This window comes from Diplotaxodon limnothrissa, linkage group LG7, assembly GCF_057381915.1.
Source record: "Diplotaxodon limnothrissa isolate DT_005_m linkage group LG7, D_limnothrissa_male_GT1.1, whole genome shotgun sequence".
NCBI classification, from domain to species: Eukaryota; Metazoa; Chordata; class Actinopteri; order Cichliformes; family Cichlidae; genus Diplotaxodon; species Diplotaxodon limnothrissa.
The window spans coordinates 56,483,477-56,495,616 of NC_140602.1; positions in this window are offsets into that span (position 1 = coordinate 56,483,477).

The window sequence follows — 12,140 nt, forward strand, 5'->3', positions numbered from 1 at the left end:
GAACCGACTGTACCTGAAGAGTTCAAGGCAGGCACAGAAATAAATCCACCTCAAGTTGAAGGACCCTGGGTCAATAACAGAGAAGAAATCCCAGCAGGAGAAATTGAAATACACCCGGCCCAGCAAGCAGAAGATCCCATTGCTGAAGAAATGAGGTGGTACTGGGATGATGAGGAGGATGAGAGTGACAACGAAAGTGTCCCTGAGAGTGGTCCTGACAGTGACGCCAATCACACTGACACTGACGACAACGACAGTGATGATGATGGAGCCAAGAGTGGAAGAGAATGATGAAGAGGAGGATGGGAGACCCAGAAAACAATCCAAACACTGAATTTTGCTCCGGGACACTCAGTCTTGCACCCATCCTCCAAACGCACTGTCCCCCATCCTAACAAACTGAATCTCGGCTTTCCCCCCTCTGACGCACTGACTTAGTTTCCTGCCACCGGCGACCTGTTCACCCGACTGCCACGTACTACCTGTGGATATCTGTTCAGCCTGTGACCCACTATGATTGTGCATACAAGTGGAATACAACAAGTGTGTGTTTCATACCACTGGTACCTTGTTAGGTGGTGATGATCGTGCCCTTACTAGTCGCAGTTATGGAGTGAGTGGTCCTATTGGTTGGCTCCCACATTAGGAAGGCGGGGTTGGGGCCTTCCTATCATCATTAATATGGTTTGGTAAATGGCCTGTATTTGTATAGCGCTTTTCTAGTCCCTAAGGACCCCAAAGCACTTTACACAACCAGTCATCCACCCATTCACACACATATTCACACACTGGTGATGGCAAGCTACATTGTAGCCACAGTCACCCTGGGAGGGCCCATACCAAGTGTTATTGACAACACCCACAGCCTGTAAAATAGCAGAGAGACCATCTTGGATTCATCAGAGCCACTGCAAGAAAGTAGAGCTTGAAGCCCAGACCACCAGAGATTCACAGAAGTGTAAAGGGGTGTTTCACCAGGTGTCAGTGAGTCCAGTGGCGAGGGAGGAGTGCTGATTGAGCTCAGCTCGCACTCTCATTCTCTCCAGCCACTGACCAACTTTAGGCTCACTGATACATTTGGGTGTGGCCAACCTCAAGCATGAAGTGTTCTCAGGTGATGACTGGCGTCTTACTACTGGCAACGGCTCTATTCATCAGACTATCTGACCTGGAAGACGGCAGAATCCCATACACGAGCCGAGATAAGAGACATGACAACTCACATCTACCGGACGTGACACAAGACCACATCCATCCTTGGATGAAAAATGCCTGATACAGATACGTGTTTAACAGAACCACAGAGAAAGACTGTTACGTCTGCTCACACATGCCGAGCACATCGGTACAACCAACCATATATGGGAAACACCCTGGAACATGTGCACCAATTCTGATCTCTGACCACATCTTCAGAATGACTTGTGTAAAGTGCACATCAACATCACCATCCTCATCCAAGAAGAAATGCTCAACTTCAACAGTCAGACCACATGACTCAATCTGGGGAACCGACTGTACCTGAAGAGTTCAAGGCAGGCACAGAAATAAATCCACCTCAAGTTGAAGGACCCTGGGTCAATAACAGAGAAGAAATCCCAGCAGGAGAAATTGAAATACACCCGGCCCAGCAAGCAGAAGATCCCATTGCTGAAGAAATGAGGTGGTACTGGGATGATGAGGAGGATGAGAGTGACAACGAAAGTGTCCCTGAGAGTGGTCCTGACAGTGACGCCAATCACACTGACACTGACGACAACGACAGTGATGATGATGGAGCCAAGAGTGGAAGAGAATGATGAAGAGGAGGATGGGAGACCCAGAAAACAATCCAAACACTGAATTTTGCTCCGGGACACTCAGTCTTGCACCCATCCTCCAAACGCACTGTCCCCCATCCTAACAAACTGAATCTCGGCTTTCCCCCCTCTGACGCACTGACTTAGTTTCCTGCCACCGGCGACCTGTTCACCTTACTGCCACGTACTACCTGTGGATATCTGTTCAGCCTGTGACCCACTATGATTGTGCATACAAGTGGAATACAACAAGTGTGTGTTTCATACCACTGGTACCTTGTTAGGTGGTGATGATCGTGCCCTTACTAGTCGCAGTTATGGAGTGAGTGGTCCTATTGGTTGGCTCCCACATTAGGAAGGCGGGGTTGGGGCCTTCCTATCATCATTAATATGGTTTGGTAAATGGCCTGTATTTGTATAGCGCTTTTCTAGTCCCTAAGGACCCCAAAGCGCTTTACACAACCAGTCATCCACCCATTCACACACACATTCACACACTGGTGATGGCAAGCTACATTGTAGCCACAGCCACCCTGGGAGGGCCCATACCAAGTGTTATTGACCACACCCACAGCCTGTAAAATAGCAGAGAGACCATCTTGGATTCATCAGAGCCACTGCAAGAAAGTAGAGCTTGAAGCCCAGACCACCAGAGATTCACAGAAGTGTAAAGGGGTGTTTCACCAGGTGTCAGTGAGTCCAGTGGCGAGGGAGGAGTGCTGATTGAGCTCAGCTCGCACTCTCATTCTCTCCAGCCACTGACCAACTTTAGGCTCACTGATACATTTGGGTGTGGCCAACCTCAAGCATGAAGTGTTCTCAGGTGATGACTGGCGTCTTACTACTGGCAACGGCTCTATTCATCAGACTATCTGACCTGGAAGACGGCAGAATCCCATACACGAGCCGAGATAAGAGACATGACAACTCACATCTACCGGACGTGACACAAGACCACATCCATCCTTGGATGAAAAATGCCTGATACAGATACGTGTTTAACAGAACCACAGAGAAAGACTGTTACGTCTGCTCACACATGCCGAGCACATCGGTACAACCAACCATATATGGGAAACACCCTGGAACATGTGCACCAATTCTGATCTCTGACCACATCTTCAGAATGACTTGTGTAAAGTGCACATCAACATCACCATCCTCATCCAAGAAGAAATGCTCAACTTCAACAGTCAGACCACATGACTCAATCTGGGGAACCGACTGTACCTGAAGAGTTCAAGGCAGGCACAGAAATAAATCCACCTCAAGTTGAAGGACCCTGGGTCAATAACAGAGAAGAAATCCCAGCAGGAGAAATTGAAATACACCCGGCCCAGCAAGCAGAAGATCCCATTGCTGAAGAAATGAGGTGGTACTGGGATGATGAGGAGGATGAGAGTGACAACGAAAGTGTCCCTGAGAGTGGTCCTGACAGTGACGCCAATCACACTGACACTGACGACAACGACAGTGATGATGATGGAGCCAAGAGTGGAAGAGAATGATGAAGAGGAGGATGGGAGACCCAGAAAACAATCCAAACACTGAATTTTGCTCCGGGACACTCAGTCTTGCACCCATCCTCCAAACGCACTGTCCCCCATCCTAACAAACTGAATCTCGGCTTTCCCCCCTCTGACGCACTGACTTAGTTTCCTGCCACCGGCGACCTGTTCACCTTACTGCCACGTACTACCTGTGGATATCTGTTCAGCCTGTGACCCACTATGATTGTGCATACAAGTGGAATACAACAAGTGTGTGTTTCATACCACTGGTACCTTGTTAGGTGGTGATGATCGTGCCCTTACTAGTCGCAGTTATGGAGTGAGTGGTCCTATTGGTTGGCTCCCACATTAGGAAGGCGGGGTTGGGGCCTTCCTATCATCATTAATATGGTTTGGTAAATGGCCTGTATTTGTATAGCGCTTTTCTAGTCCCTAAGGACCCCAAAGCGCTTTACACAACCAGTCATCCACCCATTCACACACACATTCACACACTGGTGATGGCAAGCTACATTGTAGCCACAGCCACCCTGGGAGGGCCCATACCAAGTGTTATTGACCACACCCACAGCCTGTAAAATAGCAGAGAGACCATCTTGGATTCATCAGAGCCACTGCAAGAAAGTAGAGCTTGAAGCCCAGACCACCAGAGATTCACAGAAGTGTAAAGGGGTGTTTCACCAGGTGTCAGTGAGTCCAGTGGCGAGGGAGGAGTGCTGATTGAGCTCAGCTCGCACTCTCATTCTCTCCAGCCACTGACCAACTTTAGGCTCACTGATACATTTGGGTGTGGCCAACCTCAAGCATGAAGTGTTCTCAGGTGATGACTGGCGTCTTACTACTGGCAACGGCTCTATTCATCAGACTATCTGACCTGGAAGACGGCAGAATCCCATACACGAGCCGAGATAAGAGACATGACAACTCACATCTACCGGACGTGACACAAGACCACATCCATCCTTGGATGAAAAATGTCTGATACAGATACGTGTTTAACAGAACCACAGAGAAAGACTGTTACGTCTGCTCGCACATGCCGAGCACATCGGTACAACCAACCATATATGGGAAACACCCTGGAACATGTGCACCAATTCTGATCTCTGACCACATCTTCAGAATGACTTGTGTAAAGTGCACATCAACATCACCATCCTCATCCAAGAAGAAATGCTCAACTTCAACAGTCAGACCACATGACTCAATCTGGGGAACCGACTGTACCTGAAGAGTTCAAGGCAGGCACAGAAATAAATCCACCTCAAGTTGAAGGACCCTGGGTCAATAACAGAGAAGAAATCCCAGCAGGAGAAATTGAAATACACCCGGCCCAGCAAGCAGAAGATCCCATTGCTGAAGAAATGAGGTGGTACTGGGATGAGGAGGAGGATGAGAGTGACAACGAAAGTGTCCCTGAGAGTGGTCCTGACAGTGACGCCAATCACACTGACACTGACGACAACGACAGTGATGATGATGGAGCCAAGAGTGGAAGAGAATGATGAAGAGGAGGATGGGAGACCCAGAAAACAATCCAAACACTGAATTTTGCTCCGGGACACTCAGTCTTGCACCCATCCTCCAAACGCACTGTCCCCCATCCTAACAAACTGAATCTCGGCTTTCCCCCCTCTGACGCACTGACTTAGTTTCCTGCCACCGGCGACCTGTTCACGCGACTGCCACGTACTACCTGTGGATATCTGTTCAGCCTGTGACCCACTATGATTGTGCATACAAGTGGAATACAACAAGTGTGTGTTTCATACCACTGGTACCTTGTTAGGTGGTGATGATCGTGCCCTTACTAGTCGCAGTTATGGAGTGAGTGGTCCTATTGGTTGGCTCCCACATTAGGAAGGCGGGGTTGGGGCCTTCCTATCATCATTAATATGGTTTGGTAAATGGCCTGTATTTGTATAGCGCTTTTCTAGTCCCTAAGGACCCCAAAGCGCTTTACACAACCAGTCATCCACCCATTCACACACACATTCACACACTGGTGATGGCAAGCTACATTGTAGCCACAGCCACCCTGGGAGGGCCCATACCAAGTGTTATTGACCACACCCACAGCCTGTAAAATAGCAGAGAGACCATCTTGGATTCATCAGAGCCACTGCAAGAAAGTAGAGCTTGAAGCCCAGACCACCAGAGATTCACAGAAGTGTAAAGGGGTGTTTCACCAGGTGTCAGTGAGTCCAGTGGCGAGGGAGGAGTGCTGATTGAGCTCAGCTCGCACTCTCATTCTCTCCAGCCACTGACCAACTTTAGGCTCACTGATACATTTGGGTGTGGCCAACCTCAAGCATGAAGTGTTCTCAGGTGATGACTGGCGTCTTACTACTGGCAACGGCTCTATTCATCAGACTATCCGACCTGGAAGACGGCAGAATCCCATACACGAGCCGAGATAAGAGACATGACAACTCACATCTACCGGACGTGACACAAGACCACATCCATCCTTGGATGAAAAATGCCTGATACAGATAAGTGTTTAACAGAACCACAGAGAAAGACTGTTACGTCTGCTCGCACATGCCGAGCACATCGGTACAACCAACCATATATGGGAAACACCCTGGAACATGTGCACCAATTCTGATCTCTGACCACATCTTCAGAATGACTTGTGTAAAGTGCACATCAACATCACCATCCTCATCCAAGAAGAAACGCTCAACTTCAACAGTCAGACCACATGACTCAATCTGGGGAACCGACTGTACCTGAAGAGTTCAAGGCAGGCACAGAAATAAATCCACCTCAAGTTGAAGGACCCTGGGTCAATAACAGAGAAGAAATCCCAGCAGGAGAAATTGAAATACACCCGGCCCAGCAAGCAGAAGATCCCATTGCTGAAGAAATGAGGTGGTACTGGGATGATGAGGAGGATGAGAGTGACAACGAAAGTGTCCCTGAGAGTGGTCCTGACAGTGACGCCAATCACACTGACACTGACGACAACGACAGTGATGATGATGGAGCCAAGAGTGGAAGAGAATGATGAAGAGGAGGATGGGAGACCCAGAAAACAATCCAAACACTGAATTTTGCTCCGGGACACTCAGTCTTGCACCCATCCTCCAAACGCACTGTCCCCCATCCTAACAAACTGAATCTCGGCTTTCCCCCCTCTGACGCACTGACTTAGTTTCCTGCCACCGGCGACCTGTTCACCTTACTGCCATGTACTACCTGTGGATATCTGTTCAGCCTGTGACCCACTATGATTGTGCATACAAGTGGAATACAACAAGTGTGTGTTTCATACCACTGGTACCTTGTTAGGTGGTGATGATCGTGCCCTTACTAGTCGCAGTTATGGAGTGAGTGGTCCTATTGGTTGGCTCCCACATTAGGAAGGCGGGGTTGGGGCCTTCCTATCATCATTAATATGGTTTGGTAAATGGCCTGTATTTGTATAGCGCTTTTCTAGTCCCTAAGGACCCCAAAGCGCTTTACACAACCAGTCATCCACCCATTCACACACACATTCACACACTGGTGATGGCAAGCTACATTGTAGCCACAGCCACCCTGGGAGGGCCCATACCAAGTGTTATTGACCACACCCACAGCCTGTAAAATAGCAGAGAGACCATCTTGGATTCATCAGAGCCACTGCAAGAAAGTAGAGCTTGAAGCCCAGACCACCAGAGATTCACAGAAGTGTAAAGGGGTGTTTCACCAGGTGTCAGTGAGTCCAGTGGCGAGGGAGGAGTGCTGATTGAGCTCAGCTCGCACTCTCATTCTCTCCAGCCACTGACCAACTTTAGGCTCACTGATACATTTGGGTGTGGCCAACCTCAAGCATGAAGTGTTCTCAGGTGATGACTGGCGTCTTACTACTGGCAACGGCTCTATTCATCAGACTATCTGACCTGGAAGACGGCAGAATCCCATACACGAGCCGAGATAAGAGACATGACAACTCACATCTACCGGACGTGACACAAGACCACATCCATCCTTGGATGAAAAATGTCTGATACAGATACGTGTTTAACAGAACCACAGAGAAAGACTGTTACGTCTGCTCACACATGCCGAGCACATCGGTACAACCAACCATATATGGGAAACACCCTGGAACATGTGCACCAATTCTGATCTCTGACCACATCTTCAGAATGACTTGTGTAAAGTGCACATCAACATCACCATCCTCATCCAAGAAGAAATGCTCAACTTCAACAGTCAGACCACATGACTCAATCTGGGGAACCGACTGTACCTGAAGAGTTCAAGGCAGGCACAGAAATAAATCCACCTCAAGTTGAAGGACCCTGGGTCAATAACAGAGAAGAAATCCCAGCAGGAGAAATTGAAATACACCCGGCCCAGCAAGCAGAAGATCCCATTGCTGAAGAAATGAGGTGGTACTGGGATGAGGAGGAGGATGAGAGTGACAACGAAAGTGTCCCTGAGAGTGGTCCTGACAGTGACGCCAATCACACTGACACTGACGACAACGACAGTGATGATGATGGAGCCAAGAGTGGAAGAGAATGATGAAGAGGAGGATGGGAGACCCAGAAAACAATCCAAACACTGAATTTTGCTCCGGGACACTCAGTCTTGCACCCATCCTCCAAACGCACTGTCCCCCATCCTAACAAACTGAATCTCGGCTTTCCCCCCTCTGACGCACTGACTTAGTTTCCTGCCACCGGCGACCTGTTCACGCGACTGCCACGTACTACCTGTGGATATCTGTTCAGCCTGTGACCCACTATGATTGTGCATACAAGTGGAATACAACAAGTGTGTGTTTCATACCACTGGTACCTTGTTAGGTGGTGATGATCGTGCCCTTACTAGTCGCAGTTATGGAGTGAGTGGTCCTATTGGTTGGCTCCCACATTAGGAAGGCGGGGTTGGGGCCTTCCTATCATCATTAATATGGTTTGGTAAATGGCCTGTATTTGTATAGCGCTTTTCTAGTCCCTAAGGACCCCAAAGCGCTTTACACAACCAGTCATCCACCCATTCACACACATATTCACACACTGGTGATGGCAAGCTACATTGTAGCCACAGTCACCCTGGGAGGGCCCATACCAAGTGTTATTGACCACACCCACAGCCTGTAAAATAGCAGAGAGACCATCTTGGATTCATCAGAGCCACTGCAAGAAAGTAGAGCTTGAAGCCCAGACCACCAGAGATTCACAGAAGTGTAAAGGGGTGTTTCACCAGGTGTCAGTGAGTCCAGTGGCGAGGGAGGAGTGCTGATTGAGCTCAGCTCGCACTCTCATTCTCTCCAGCCACTGACCAACTTTAGGCTCACTGATACATTTGGGTGTGGCCAACCTCAAGCATGAAGTGTTCTCAGGTGATGACTGGCGTCTTACTACTGGCAACGGCTCTATTCATCAGACTATCCGACCTGGAAGACGGCAGAATCCCATACACGAGCCGAGATAAGAGACATGACAACTCACATCTACCGGACGTGACACAAGACCACATCCATCCTTGGATGAAAAATGCCTGATACAGATACGTGTTTAACAGAACCACAGAGAAAGACTGTTACATCTGCTCGCACATGCCGAGCACATCGGTACAACCAACCATATATGGGAAACACCCTGGAACATGTGCACCAATTCTGATCTCTGACCACATCTTCAGAATGACTTGTGTAAAGTGCACATCAACATCACCATCCTCATCCAAGAAGAAACGCTCAACTTCAACAGTCAGACCACATGACTCAATCTGGGGAACCGACTGTACCTGAAGAGTTCAAGGCAGGCACAGAAATAAATCCACCTCAAGTTGAAGGACCCTGGGTCAATAACAGAGAAGAAATCCCAGCAGGAGAAATTGAAATACACCCGGCCCAGCAAGCAGAAGATCCCATTGCTGAAGAAATGAGGTGGTACTGGGATGATGAGGAGGATGAGAGTGACAACGAAAGTGTCCCTGAGAGTGGTCCTGACAGTGACGCCAATCACACTGACACTGACGACAACGACAGTGATGATGATGGAGCCAAGAGTGGAAGAGAATGATGAAGAGGAGGATGGGAGACCCAGAAAACAATCCAAACACTGAATTTTGCTCCGGGACACTCAGTCTTGCACCCATCCTCCAAACGCACTGTCCCCCATCCTAACAAACTGAATCTCGGCTTTCCCCCCTCTGACGCACTGACTTAGTTTCCTGCCACCGGCGACCTGTTCACCCGACTGCCACGTACTACCTATGGATATCTGTTCAGCCTGTGACCCACTATGATTGTGCATACAAGTGGAATACAATAAGTGTGTGTTTCATACCACTGGTACCTTGTTAGGTGGTGATGATCGTGCCCTTACTAGTCGCAGTTATGGAGTGAGTGGTCCTATTGGTTGGCTCCCACATTAGGAAGGCGGGGTTGGGGCCTTCCTATCATCATTAATATGGTTTGGTAAATGGCCTGTATTTGTATAGCGCTTTTCTAGTCCCTAAGGACCCCAAAGCGCTTTACACAACCAGTCATCCACCCATTCACACACACATTCACACACTGGTGATGGCAAGCTACATTGTAGCCACAGCCACCCTGGGAGGGCCCATACCAAGTGTTATTGACCACACCCACAGCCTGTAAAATAGCAGAGAGACCATCTTGGATTCATCAGAGCCACTGCAAGAAAGTAGAGCTTGAAGCCCAGACCACCAGAGATTCACAGAAGTGTAAAGGGGTGTTTCACCAGGTGTCAGTGAGTCCAGTGGCGAGGGAGGAGTGCTGATTGAGCTCAGCTCGCACTCTCATTCTCTCCAGCCACTGACCAACTTTAGGCTCACTGATACATTTGGGTGTGGCCAACCTCATGCATGAAGTGTTCTCAGGTGATGACTGGCGTCTTACTACTGGCAACGGCTCTATTCATCAGACTATCTGACCTGGAAGACGGCAGAATCCCATACACGAGCCGAGATAAGAGACATGACAACTCACATCTACCGGACGTGACACAAGACCACATCCATCCTTGGATGAAAAATGCCTGATACAGATACGTGTTTAACAGAACCACAGAGAAAGACTGTTACGTCTGCTCGCACATGCCGAGCACATCGGTACAACTAACCATATATGGGAAACACCCTGGAACATGTGCACCAATTCTGATCTCTGACCACATCTTCAGAATGACTTGTGTAAAGTGCACATCAACATCACCATCCTCATCCAAGAAGAAATGCTCAACTTCAACAGTCAGACCACATGACTCAATCTGGGGACCCGACTGTACCTGAAGAGTTCAAGGCAGGCACAGAAATAAATCCACCTCAAGTTGAAGGACCCTGGGTCAATAACAGAGAAGAAATCCCAGCAGGAGAAATTGAAATACACCCGGCCCAGCAAGCAGAAGATCCCATTGCTGAAGAAATGAGGTGGTACTGGGATGATGAGGAGGATGAGAGTGACAACGAAAGTGTCCCTGAGAGTGGTCCTGACAGTGACGCCAATCACACTGACACTGACGACAACGACAGTGATGATGATGGAGCCAAGAGTGGAAGAGAATGATGAAGAGGAGGATGGGAGACCCAGAAAACAATCCAAACACTGAATTTTGCTCCGGGACACTCAGTCTTGCACCCATCCTCCAAACGCACTGTCCCCCATCCTAACAAACTGAATCTCGGCTTTCCCCCCTCTGACGCACTGACTTAGTTTCCTGCCACCGGCGACCTGTTCACCTTACTGCCACGTACTACCTGTGGATATCTGTTCAGCCTGTGACCCACTATGATTGTGCATACAAGTGGAATACAACAAGTGTGTGTTTCATACCACTGGTACCTTGTTAGGTGGTGATGATCGTGCCCTTACTAGTCGCAGTTATGGAGTGAGTGGTCCTATTGGTTGGCTCCCACATTAGGAAGGCGGGGTTGGGGCCTTCCTATCATCATTAATATGGTTTGGTAAATGGCCTGTATTTGTATAGCGCTTTTCTAGTCCCTAAGGACCCCAAAGCGCTTTACACAACCAGTCATCCACCCATTCACACACACATTCACACACTGGTGATGGCAAGCTACATTGTAGCCACAGCCACCCTGGGAGGGCCCATACCAAGTGTTATTGACCACACCCACAGCCTGTAAAATAGCAGAGAGACCATCTTGGATTCATCAGAGCCACTGCAAGAAAGTAGAGCTTGAAGCCCAGACCACCAGAGATTCACAGAAGTGTAAAGGGGTGTTTCACCAGGTGTCAGTGAGTCCAGTGGCGAGGGAGGAGTGCTGATTGAGCTCAGCTCGCACTCTCATTCTCTCCAGCCACTGACCAACTTTAGGCTCACTGATACATTTGGGTGTGGCCAACCTCAAGCATGAAGTGTTCTCAGGTGATGACTGGCGTCTTACTACTGGCAACGGCTCTATTCATCAGACTATCTGACCTGGAAGACGGCAGAATCCCATACACGAGCCGAGATAAAAGACATGACAACTCACATCTACCGGACGTGACACAAGACCACATCCATCCTTGGATGAAAAATGTCTGATACAGATACGTGTTTAACAGAACCACAGAGAAAGACTGTTACGTCTGCTCGCACATGCCGAGCACATCGGTACAACCAACCATATATGGGAAACACCCTGGAACATGTGCACCAATTCTGATCTCTGACCACATCTTCAGAATGACTTGTGTAAAGTGCACATCAACATCACCATCCTCATCCAAGAAGAAATGCTCAACTTCAACAGTCAGACCACATGACTCAATCTGGGGAACCGACTGTACCTGAAGAGTTCAAGGCAGGCACAGAAATAAATCCACCTCAAGTTGAAGGACCCTGGGTCAATA